This window comes from Rhipicephalus microplus, unplaced genomic scaffold, assembly GCF_043290135.1.
Source record: "Rhipicephalus microplus isolate Deutch F79 unplaced genomic scaffold, USDA_Rmic scaffold_14, whole genome shotgun sequence".
Lineage (NCBI taxonomy): Eukaryota > Metazoa > Arthropoda > Arachnida > Ixodida > Ixodidae > Rhipicephalus > Rhipicephalus microplus.
The window spans coordinates 41,237,154-41,247,925 of record NW_027464587.1 but is presented as its reverse complement, the minus strand read 5'-3'; positions in this window follow the sequence as shown (position 1 = coordinate 41,247,925).

Here is a 10,772-nt window from a genome sequence, read left to right as displayed (position 1 = left end):
ATACTCCAAAACTACGAATTCCACAACTAGAAACTCCACAACTAGAAACTCCGCAACTAGAAACTCCGCAACTAGAAACTCCACAGCTAGAAACTCCACAACTTGAGATTTTTCAACTAGAGACTCGGCAACTAGAAACTCAACCACTAGAAACTCCACAACTAGAAACTCCTCAAGTAGAAACTCCACAACTTGAAACACCACAACTAGATACTCCACAACTACAAACTCCACAACTAGAAACTCCACAACTAGAAGCTCCACAACTAGAAATTCCGCAACTAGAAACTCCACATCTAGAGACTCCATAACTATAAACTTCACAACTAGAAACTCCACAACCAGAAACTCCGCAAATAGAAACTCCGCAAATAGAAATCCCACAACTAGAGACTCCACAACTAGAGACTTCACAACTTGAAACTCCGCAACTAGAAACTCCACTACTAGAAACTCCACAGCTAGAAACTCCACAACTTGAAACATCACAACACTGATACTCCACAACTACAAATTACACAACAAGAAACTCCACAACTTGAAACCCAGCAAATAGATACTCCACAACTACGGACTCTACAACTAGATACTCCAACACTAGAAACTCCACAAACAGAAACTCCGCAACTAAAAACTCCGCAACTAGAAACTCCGCGGCTAGAAAATCAACAGCTAAAAATTCCACAACTAGAAACTCCACAACTACAGACTCCGCAACTAGAAAACTCCGCAACTATAAACTCCACAACTAGACAATCCGCATCTAGGAACTCTACAACTTCAAAATCCACAACAAAAAACTCCACAACTTGAAACTCTACAACTAGATATTCCACAACTGTAAACTCCACAACTTGAAACTCCGCAACTAGATACTCCGCCACTACAATCTCCACAACCGGAAAACTCTGCAACTAGAAACTCTGCAACTAGAAACTCCGCAACTAGAAACTCCAAAGCTAGAAACTCCACAACTAGAAACTCCACGACTAGAGACTCCACAACTAGAAACTTCACAACTACGAACTCCACAAATACCAACCCCACAACTACAAACTCCACAACTAGAAACTAAACAACTAGAAACTCCACAACTTTAGACTTCGCAACTACAAACTCCACAACTAGAGACTCCACAACTACAAACTCCACGACTAGAGACTCCACAACTAGAAACTTCACAACTACGAACTTCACAAATACCAACCCCACAACTACAAACTCCACAACTAGAAACTAAACAACTAGAAACTCCACAACTTTAGACTTCGCAACTACAAACTCCACAACTAGAGACTCCACAACTAGGAACTCCACAACTAGAGACTCCACCACCAGAAACTCCATAGCTAAAAACTCCACAACTTGAGACTTCGCATTTAGAGACTCGGCAACTAGAAACTCAACAACTAGAAACTCCACAACTAGAAACTTAACAACTAGAAACTCCACAACTTGAAACACCACAACTAGATACTCCACAACTACAAATTTCACAACTAGAAACTCCACAACTAAAAACTCCGCAACTAGAAACTCCGCAACTAGAAACTCCACAGCTAGAAAGTCCGCAACTAGAAACTCCGCCACTGCAATCTTCACAACTGGAAAACTCTGCAACTAGAAACTCTGCAGCTAGAAACTCCTCAACTACAAACTCCACAGCTAGAAACTCCACAACTAGAGACTCCACAACTAGAGACTCCACAACTAGGAACTCCAAAATTAGAGACTCCACAACCAGAAACTCCATCACTAGAAACTCCACAACCAGAAACTCGGCAACAAGAAACTCCGCAACTAGAAACTCCACAACTTGAGACTTTGCAACTAGAAAACTCCGCAACTAGAAACTCTGCAACCAGAATCTCCGCAACTAGAAACTCCACAGCTAGAAACCTTACTACTTGAAACACCACAACTAGATACTCCAAAACTACGAATTCCACAACAAGAAACTCCACAACTAGAAACTCCGCAACTAGAAACTTCGCAACTAGAAACTCCGCAACTAGAAACTCTACAACTTCAAAATCCACAACTAGAAACTCCACAACTTGAAACTCCAAAACTAGATACTCCACAACTAGAAACTCCACAACTAAAAACTCCACAACTAGAAACTCCACAACTTGAAACTCCGCAACTAGAAACTCCATAACTAGAAACTCCACTACTATAAAACTCCGCAACTAGAAACTCCGCAACTATAAACTCCACGGCTAGAAACTCCACAACTTGAGACTTTGCAACTAGAAACTCGGCAACTAGAAACCGAACAACTAGAAACTCCACAACTTGAAACACAACAAAAAGATACTCCACAACTACGAATTCCACAACTAGAAACTCCACAATTAGAAACTCCGCAACTAGAAACTCCGCAACTAGAAACTCTACAGCTAGAAACTCCACAACTTGAGACTTTGTAAATAGAAACTCGGCAACTAGAAACCCAACAACTAGAAACTCTGCAACTAGAACCTCCACAGCTTAAAACTCCACAACTTGAAACACAACTAATAGATACTCCACAACTACAAATTCCACAACTAGAAACTCCACAACTAGAAACTCCGCAATTAGAAACTCCGCAACTAGAAACTCCACAACCAGAAACTCGGCAAGAAGAAACTCCGCAACTAGAAACTCCACAACTTGAAACTTCGCAACTAGAAACTCCACAACTAGAAACTCCACAACTAGAGACTCCACAACTAGAAACTCTACAGCTAGAAAATACACCACTGGAAACTCCACAACTAGCAACTCCACAACTACAGACTCCGCAACTAGAAAACTCGACAACTAGAAACTCTCAACCAGACACACTGCAACTAGGAACTCTACAACTTCAAAATGCACAACTAGAACTCCACAACTTGAAACTCCACAACTAAAAACTCTACAACTTAAAACACCACAACTAGATACTCCACAACTAGAAATTACACAACTAGAAACTCCACTACTTGAAACTCCATAACTAGAAACTCCACTACTAGAAAACTCCACAACTAGAAACTCTGCAACTAGAAACTCCGCAACTAGAAACTCCAAAGCTAGAAACTTCCCTACTTGAAACACTACAACTAGATACTCCAAAACTACGAATTCCACAACAATAAACTCCAACACTAGAAACTCCGCAACTAGAAACTCCACAACTAGAAACTCCTCAACTAGAAACTCCACAACTTGAAACACCACAACTAGATTCTCTAGAAACTCCACAACTAGAAACTCCACAACTTGAAACTCCGCAACTACAAATTCCACAACTAGAAACTCCGCAACTTGAAACCCAACAAATAGATACTCCACAACTACGGACTCGACAACTAGAAACTCCAAAGCTGGAAACTCCACAACCAGAAACTCCGCAACTAGAAACTCCGCAACTAGAAACTCCACAGCTAAAAAATCCACAGCTAGAAATTCCACAACCTGGAAACTCCACAACTACAGACTCCGCAACTAGAAAACTCCGCAACTATAAACTCCACAACTAGACAATCCGCAACAAGGAACTCTACAACTACAAAATCCACAACTAAAAACCTCACAACTTGAAACTCCACAACTACATACTCCACAACTACAAACTCCACAACTAGAAACTCCACAACTTGAAACTCCGCAACTACAAACTAAGCCACTACAATCTCCACAACTGGAAAACTCTGCAACTAGAAACTCTGCAACTAGAAACTCCGCAACTAGAAACTCCACAACTACAAACTCCACAGCTAGAAACTCCACAACTACAAACTCCACAACTACAAACTCCACAACTAGAAACTTCACAACTAGAAACTCCACAACATTAGACTTCGCAACTAGAAACTCCACAACTAGAGACTCCACAACTAGGAACTCCACAACTAGAGACTTTACAACCAGAAACTCCACAGCTAGAAACTCCACAATTTGATACTTCGCAGTTAGAGACTCGGCAACTAGAAACTCAACAATTAGAAACTCCACAACTAGAAACTCCACAACTAGAAACTCCACAACTAGATACTCCACAACTACAAACTCCGCAACTAGAAACTCCGCAACAAGAAACTCCACAGCTAGAAACTTCACTACTTGAAACACCACAACTAGATACTCCAAAACTACGAATTCCACAACTAGAAACTCCACAGCTAGAAAGTCCACATCTAGAAACTCTGCAGCTAGAAACTCCACAACTAGAAACTGCACAGATAGAAAATCCACCACTAGAAACTCCACAACTAGCAACTCCACAACTACAGACTCCGCAACTAGAAAACTGCGCAACTAGAAACTCCCACTTAGACTTTCCGCAACAAGAAACTGCGCAACTAGAAACTCCACAACTTAAGACTTCGCAACTAGAGACTCCACAACTAGAAACTCCACAACTAGAAACTCCACACCTTTAGACTTCGCAACTAGAAACTCCACAGCTAGAAAGTCCGCAACTAGAAACTCAGCAACTAGGAACTCCGCAACTAGAAACTCCACAGCTAGAAACTTCACTACTTGAAACACCACAACTAGATACTCAAAAACTACGAATTCCACAACTAGAAACTCCACAGCTAGAAAGTCCACATCTAGAAACTCTGCAGCTAGAAACTCCACAACTAGAAACTGCACAGATAGAAAATCCACCACTAGAAACTCCACAACTAGCAACTCCACAACTACAGACTCCGCAACTAGAAAACTGCGCAACTAGAAACTCCCACTTAGACTTTCCGCAACAAGAAACTGCGCAACTAGAAACTCCACAACTTGAGACTTCGCAACTAGAGACTCCACAACTAGAAACTCCACAACTAGAAACTCCACAACTTTAGACTTCGCAACTAGAAACTCCACAGCTAGAAAGTCCGCAACTAGAAACTCAGCAACTAGAAACTCCGCAACTAGAAACTCCACAACTAATAAACTCCGCAACTAGAAAATCTGCAACTAGAAACTCCGCAACTAGAAACTCCACAGCTAGAAACTACACAACTTGCAACCCCACAACTAGATACTCCGCAACTACAAATTTCACAACTAGAAACTCCACAACTAAAAACTCCGCAACTATAAACTCCGCAACTAGAAACTCCACAACTAGAAACTCCGCAACTAGAAACTCCACAGCTAGAAACTCCACAACTACAGACTCCACAACTACAAATTCCATAACTAGAAACTCCACAACTTGAAACTCAACAAATAGATACTCCACAAATATGGACTCCACAGCTAGAAACTCCACAACTTGAGACTTTGCAACTAGAAACTCGGCAACTAGAAACCGAACAACTAGAAACTCCACAACTTGAAACACAACAAATAGATACTCCACAACTACGAATTCCACAACTAGAATCTCCACAATTAGAAACTCCGCAACTAGAAACTCCGCAACTAGAAATTCTACAGCTAGAAACTCCACAACTTGAGACTTTGCAACTAGAAACTCGGCAACAAGAAACCCAACAACTAGAAACTCCACAACTAGAACCTCCACAACTTGAAACTCCACAACTTGAAACACAACTAATAGATACTCCACAACTACAAATTCCACAACTAGAAACTCCACAACTAGAAACTCCGCAATTAGAAACTCCGCAACTAGAAACTCCATCACTAGAAACTCCACAACCAGAAACTCGGCAAGAAGAAACTCCGCAACTATAAACTCCACAACTAGACAATCCGCAACTAGGAACTCTACAGCTACAAAATCCACAACTAAAAACTTCCCAACTTGAAACTCCACAACTAGATACTCAACAACTACAAACTCCACAACTAGAAGCTCCACAACTTGAAACGCCGCAACTACAAACTCCGCCACTACAATCTCCACAACTGGAAAACTCTGCAACTAGAAACTCTGCAACTAGAAACTCCGCAACTAGAAACTCCACAGCTTGAAACTCCACAGCTAGAAACTCCACAACTACAAACTCTACAACTAGAGACTCCACAACTAGAAACTCCACAACTACGAACTCCACAACTACGAACCCCACAACTACAAACTCCACAACTAGAAACTTCACAACTGGAAACTCCACAACATTAGACTTCGCAACTAGAAACTCCACAACTAGAGACTCCACAACTAGGAACTCCACAACTAGAGACTCCACAACCAGAAACTCCACAGCTAGAAACTCCACAACTTGAGACTTCGCATTTAGAGACTCGGCAACTAGAAACTCAACAACTAGAAACTCCACAACTAGAAACTCCACAACTAGAAACTCCACAACTAGAAACTCCACAACTAGAAACTCCACAACTTTCAACACCACAACTAGATACTCCACAACTACACATTTCACTACTAGAAACTCCACAACTAAAACTCCGCAGCTATAAACTCCGCAACTAGAAACTCCACAGCTAGAAAGTCCGCAACTAGATACACTGCAAGTAGAAACTCCGCAACTAGACACTCAGCAACTAGGAACTCTACAACTTCAAAATCCACTACTAGAAACTCCCCAACTTGAAACTCCACAACTAGATACTCCACAACTACAAACTCCGCAACTAGAAACTCCGCAACTAGAAACTCCACAACTTGAAACTCCACAACTAATAAACTCCGCAACTAGAAAATCTGCAACTAGAAACTCCGCAACTAGAAACTCCACAGCTAGAAACTTCACTACTTGAAACACCACAACTAGATACTCAAAACTATGAACTCCACAACTAGAAACTCCACAGCTAGAAAGTCCACATCTAGAAACTCTACAACTAGAAACTCCACAACTAGAAACTGCACAAATAGAAAATCCACCAATAGAAACTCCACAACTAGCAACTCCACAACTAGAGACTCCAAACCTAGAAACTCCATACTTAAAACTCCACAACTAGAGACTTTACAACTAGAAACTCCGCAACTAGAAACTCCACAACTAGAAACTCCACAGCTAGAAACTCCAAAACTTGAGTTACGACAACTAGATACTACACAACTTGAAACTCCATAACTAGAAACTCCACTACTAGAAAACTCTGCAACTACAAACTCTACAACTAGAAACTCCTCAACTAGAAACTCCACAACTAGAAACTCCACAACTTGAAACTCCGCAACTACAAATTGCACAACTAGAAACTCCAACCTTTAAACCCAACAAATAGATACTCCACAACTACGGACTTCAAAACTCGAAACTCCAACACTAGAAACTCCACAACCAGAAACTCCGACCTAAAAACTCCGCAACTAGAAACTCCGCAACTACAAACTCTACAACTGCAGACTCCACAACAAGAAACTCCACAACTACGAGTCCCACAACTACGAACCCCACAACTACAAACTCAACAACTAAAAATTCCACAACTAGAAACTCAACAACTTTGGACTTCGCAACTAGAAACTCCACAACTAGAGACTCCACAACCAGAAACTCCGCAGCTAGAAATTCAACAGCTTGAGACTTCGTATTTAGAGACTCGGCAACTAGAAACTCAACATCTAGAAACTCCACAACTAGAAACTCCACAACTAGAAACTCCACAACTTGAAACACTACAACTAGATACTCCACAAAAACAAATTTCCTAACTAGAAACTCCACAGCTAGAAACTCCGCAACTAGAAACTCTGCAACTAGAAACTCCGCAACTAGAAACTCCACAGCTAGAAAATCCACCACTAGAAACTCCACAACTAGCAACTCCACAACTACAGACTCCGCAACTAGAAAACTCCGATACTAGAAACTCCCAACCAGACACTCCGCAACTAGGAACTCTACAACTTCAAAATCCACAACTAGAAACTCCCCAACTTGAAACACCACAACTAGATACTCCACAACTACAAACTCCACAACTAGAAACTTCAAAACTAGAAACTCCGCAACTAGAAACTCCACAACTAATAAACTCCGCAACTAGAAAATCTGCAACTAGAAACTCCGCAACTAGAAACTCCACAGCTAGAAACTACACAACTTGCAACCCCACAACTAGATACTCCGCAACTACAAATTTCACAACTAGAAACTCCACAACTAAAAACTCCGCAACTATAAACTCCGCAACTAGAAACTCCACAACTAGAAACTCCGCAACTAGAAACTCCACAGCTAGAAACTCCACAACTACAGACTCCACAACTACAAATTCCATAACTAGAAACTCCACAACTTGAAACTCAACAAATAGATACTCCACAACTATGGACTCCACAGCTAGAAACTCCACAACTTGAGACTTTGCAACTAGAAACTCGGCAACTAGAAACCGAACAACTAGAAACTCCACAACTTGAAACACAACAAATAGATACTCCACAACTACGAATTCCACAACTAGAAACTCCACAATTAGAAACTCCGCAACTAGAAACTCCGCAACTAGAAACTCTACAGCTAGAAACTCCACAACTAGAGACTTTGCAACTAGAAACTCGGCAACTAGAAACCCAACAACTAGAAACTCTACAACTAGAACCTCCACAACTTGAAACTCCTCAACTTGAAACACAACTAATAGATACTCCACAACTACAAATTCCACAACTAGAAACTCCACAACTAGAAACTCCGCAATTAGAAATTCCGCAACTAGAAACTCCATCACTAGAAACTCCACAACCAGAAACTCGGCAAGAAGAAACTCCGCAACTAGAAACTCCACAACTTGAAACTTCGCAACTAGAAATTCCACAACTAGAAACTCCACAACTAGAGACTCCACAACTAGAAACTCCACAGCTAGAAAATCCACCACTGGAAACTCCACAACTAGCAACTCCACAACTACAGACTCCGCAACTAGAAAACTCCACAACTAGAAACTCTCAACCAGACACACTGAAACTAGGAACTGTACAACTTCAAAATCCACAACTAGAACTCCACAACTTGAAACTCCACAACTAGATACTCCACAACTAGAAACTCCATCACTAGAAACTCCACAACCAGAAACTCGGCAACAAGAAGCTCCGCAACTAGAAACTCCACAACTTGAGACTTTGCAACTAGAAAACTCCGCAACTAGAAACTCTGCAACTAGAAACTCCGCAACTAGAAACTCCACAGCTAGAAACCTTACTACTTGAAACACCACAACTAGATACTCCAAAACTACGAATTCCACAACAAGAAACTGCGCAACTAGAAACTCCGCAACTAGAAACTCCACAGCTAGGAACTCCAAAACTTGATATTTTGCAACTAGAAACTCTGCAACTAAAAACTCAACCACTAGACACTCCACAACTCTAAACTCCTCAACTAGAAACTCCACAACTTGAAACACCACAACTAGATACTCCACAACTACAAATTCCACAACTAGAAACTCCACTTTTAGAAACTCCGTATCTAGAAACTTCGCAACTAGAAACTTCGTATCTAGAAACTCCATAACTGGGAACTCCTCAACTAGAAACTCCACAACTACAGACTCCACAACTACAGACTCTGCAACTAGAAATTCCACAGCTAGAAACTCCGCAACTAGAAACTCCACAACTAGAGACTCCAGAACTACAAACTTCACAACTAAGTCTCCGCAACAAGAAACTCCACAACTAGAAACTCCACAACCAAAGACTGCACAATTAGAGACTTTGCATTTAGAAACTCCTCAGGTAGAAACTACACAACTAGAAACTCCACGACTAGAGAATCCAAAAGTAGAAACTCCACTGCTAGAAATTCAACATCTAGAAAACCCAAAGCTAAAAACTCCACAACTAGGAACTCCGCAACTAGGAAATCTACAACTAAAAACTCGAAAACTAAAACCTCTAAATACAAACTGCACAACTTGAAACTCCCCAACTAGACACTCCACAACTAGACAATTCGCGACTAGAAACTCCAAAAGTTGAGACTCCACAACTAGAAAACTCCGCAAATAGAAACTCCACGACTGGACACTCCGCAACTAAAACTCCATGACTAGAATCTCCACAACTGGAGACTCCACAGCTAGGAACTCCACAACTAGAGACTCCGCAACTAGAAACTCCACAGCTAGAAACTCCACAACTTGAGATTTTGCAACTAGAAACTCCTCAAATAGAAACTCCAACTCTTGAAACACCACAACTAGATACTCCACAACTACAAATTCCACAACTAGAAACTCTGCAACTAGAAACTCCACAACTAAAAACTCCACAGCTAGAAACTTCACTACTTGAAACACCACAACTAGATACTCCAAAACTACGAATTCCGCAACTAGAAACTCCACAACTAGAAACTCCGCAACTAGAAGCTCCACAGCTAGAAACTCCACAACTTGAGATTTTTCAACTAGAAACTCGGCAACTAGAAACTCAACCACTAGAAACTCCACAACTAGAAACTCCTTAACTAGAAACTCCACAACTTGAAACACCACAACTAGATACTCCACAACTACAAACTCCACAACTAGAAACTACACAACTAGAAGCTCCACAACTAGAAAATCCGCAACTAGAAACTCCACAACTAGAGACTCCATAACTATAAACTTCACAACTAGAAACTCCACAACCAGAAACTCCGCAAATAGAAACTCCGCAAATAGAAATCCCACAACTAGAGACTCCACAACTAGAGACTTCACAACTAGAAACTCCGCAACTAGAAACTCCACTACTAGAAACTCCACAGCTATAAACTCCACAACTTGAAACATCACAACTAGATACTCCACAACTACAAATTACACAACAAGAAACTCCACAACTTGAAACCCAACAAATAGATACTCCACAACTACGGACTCTACAACTAGATACTCCAACACTAGAA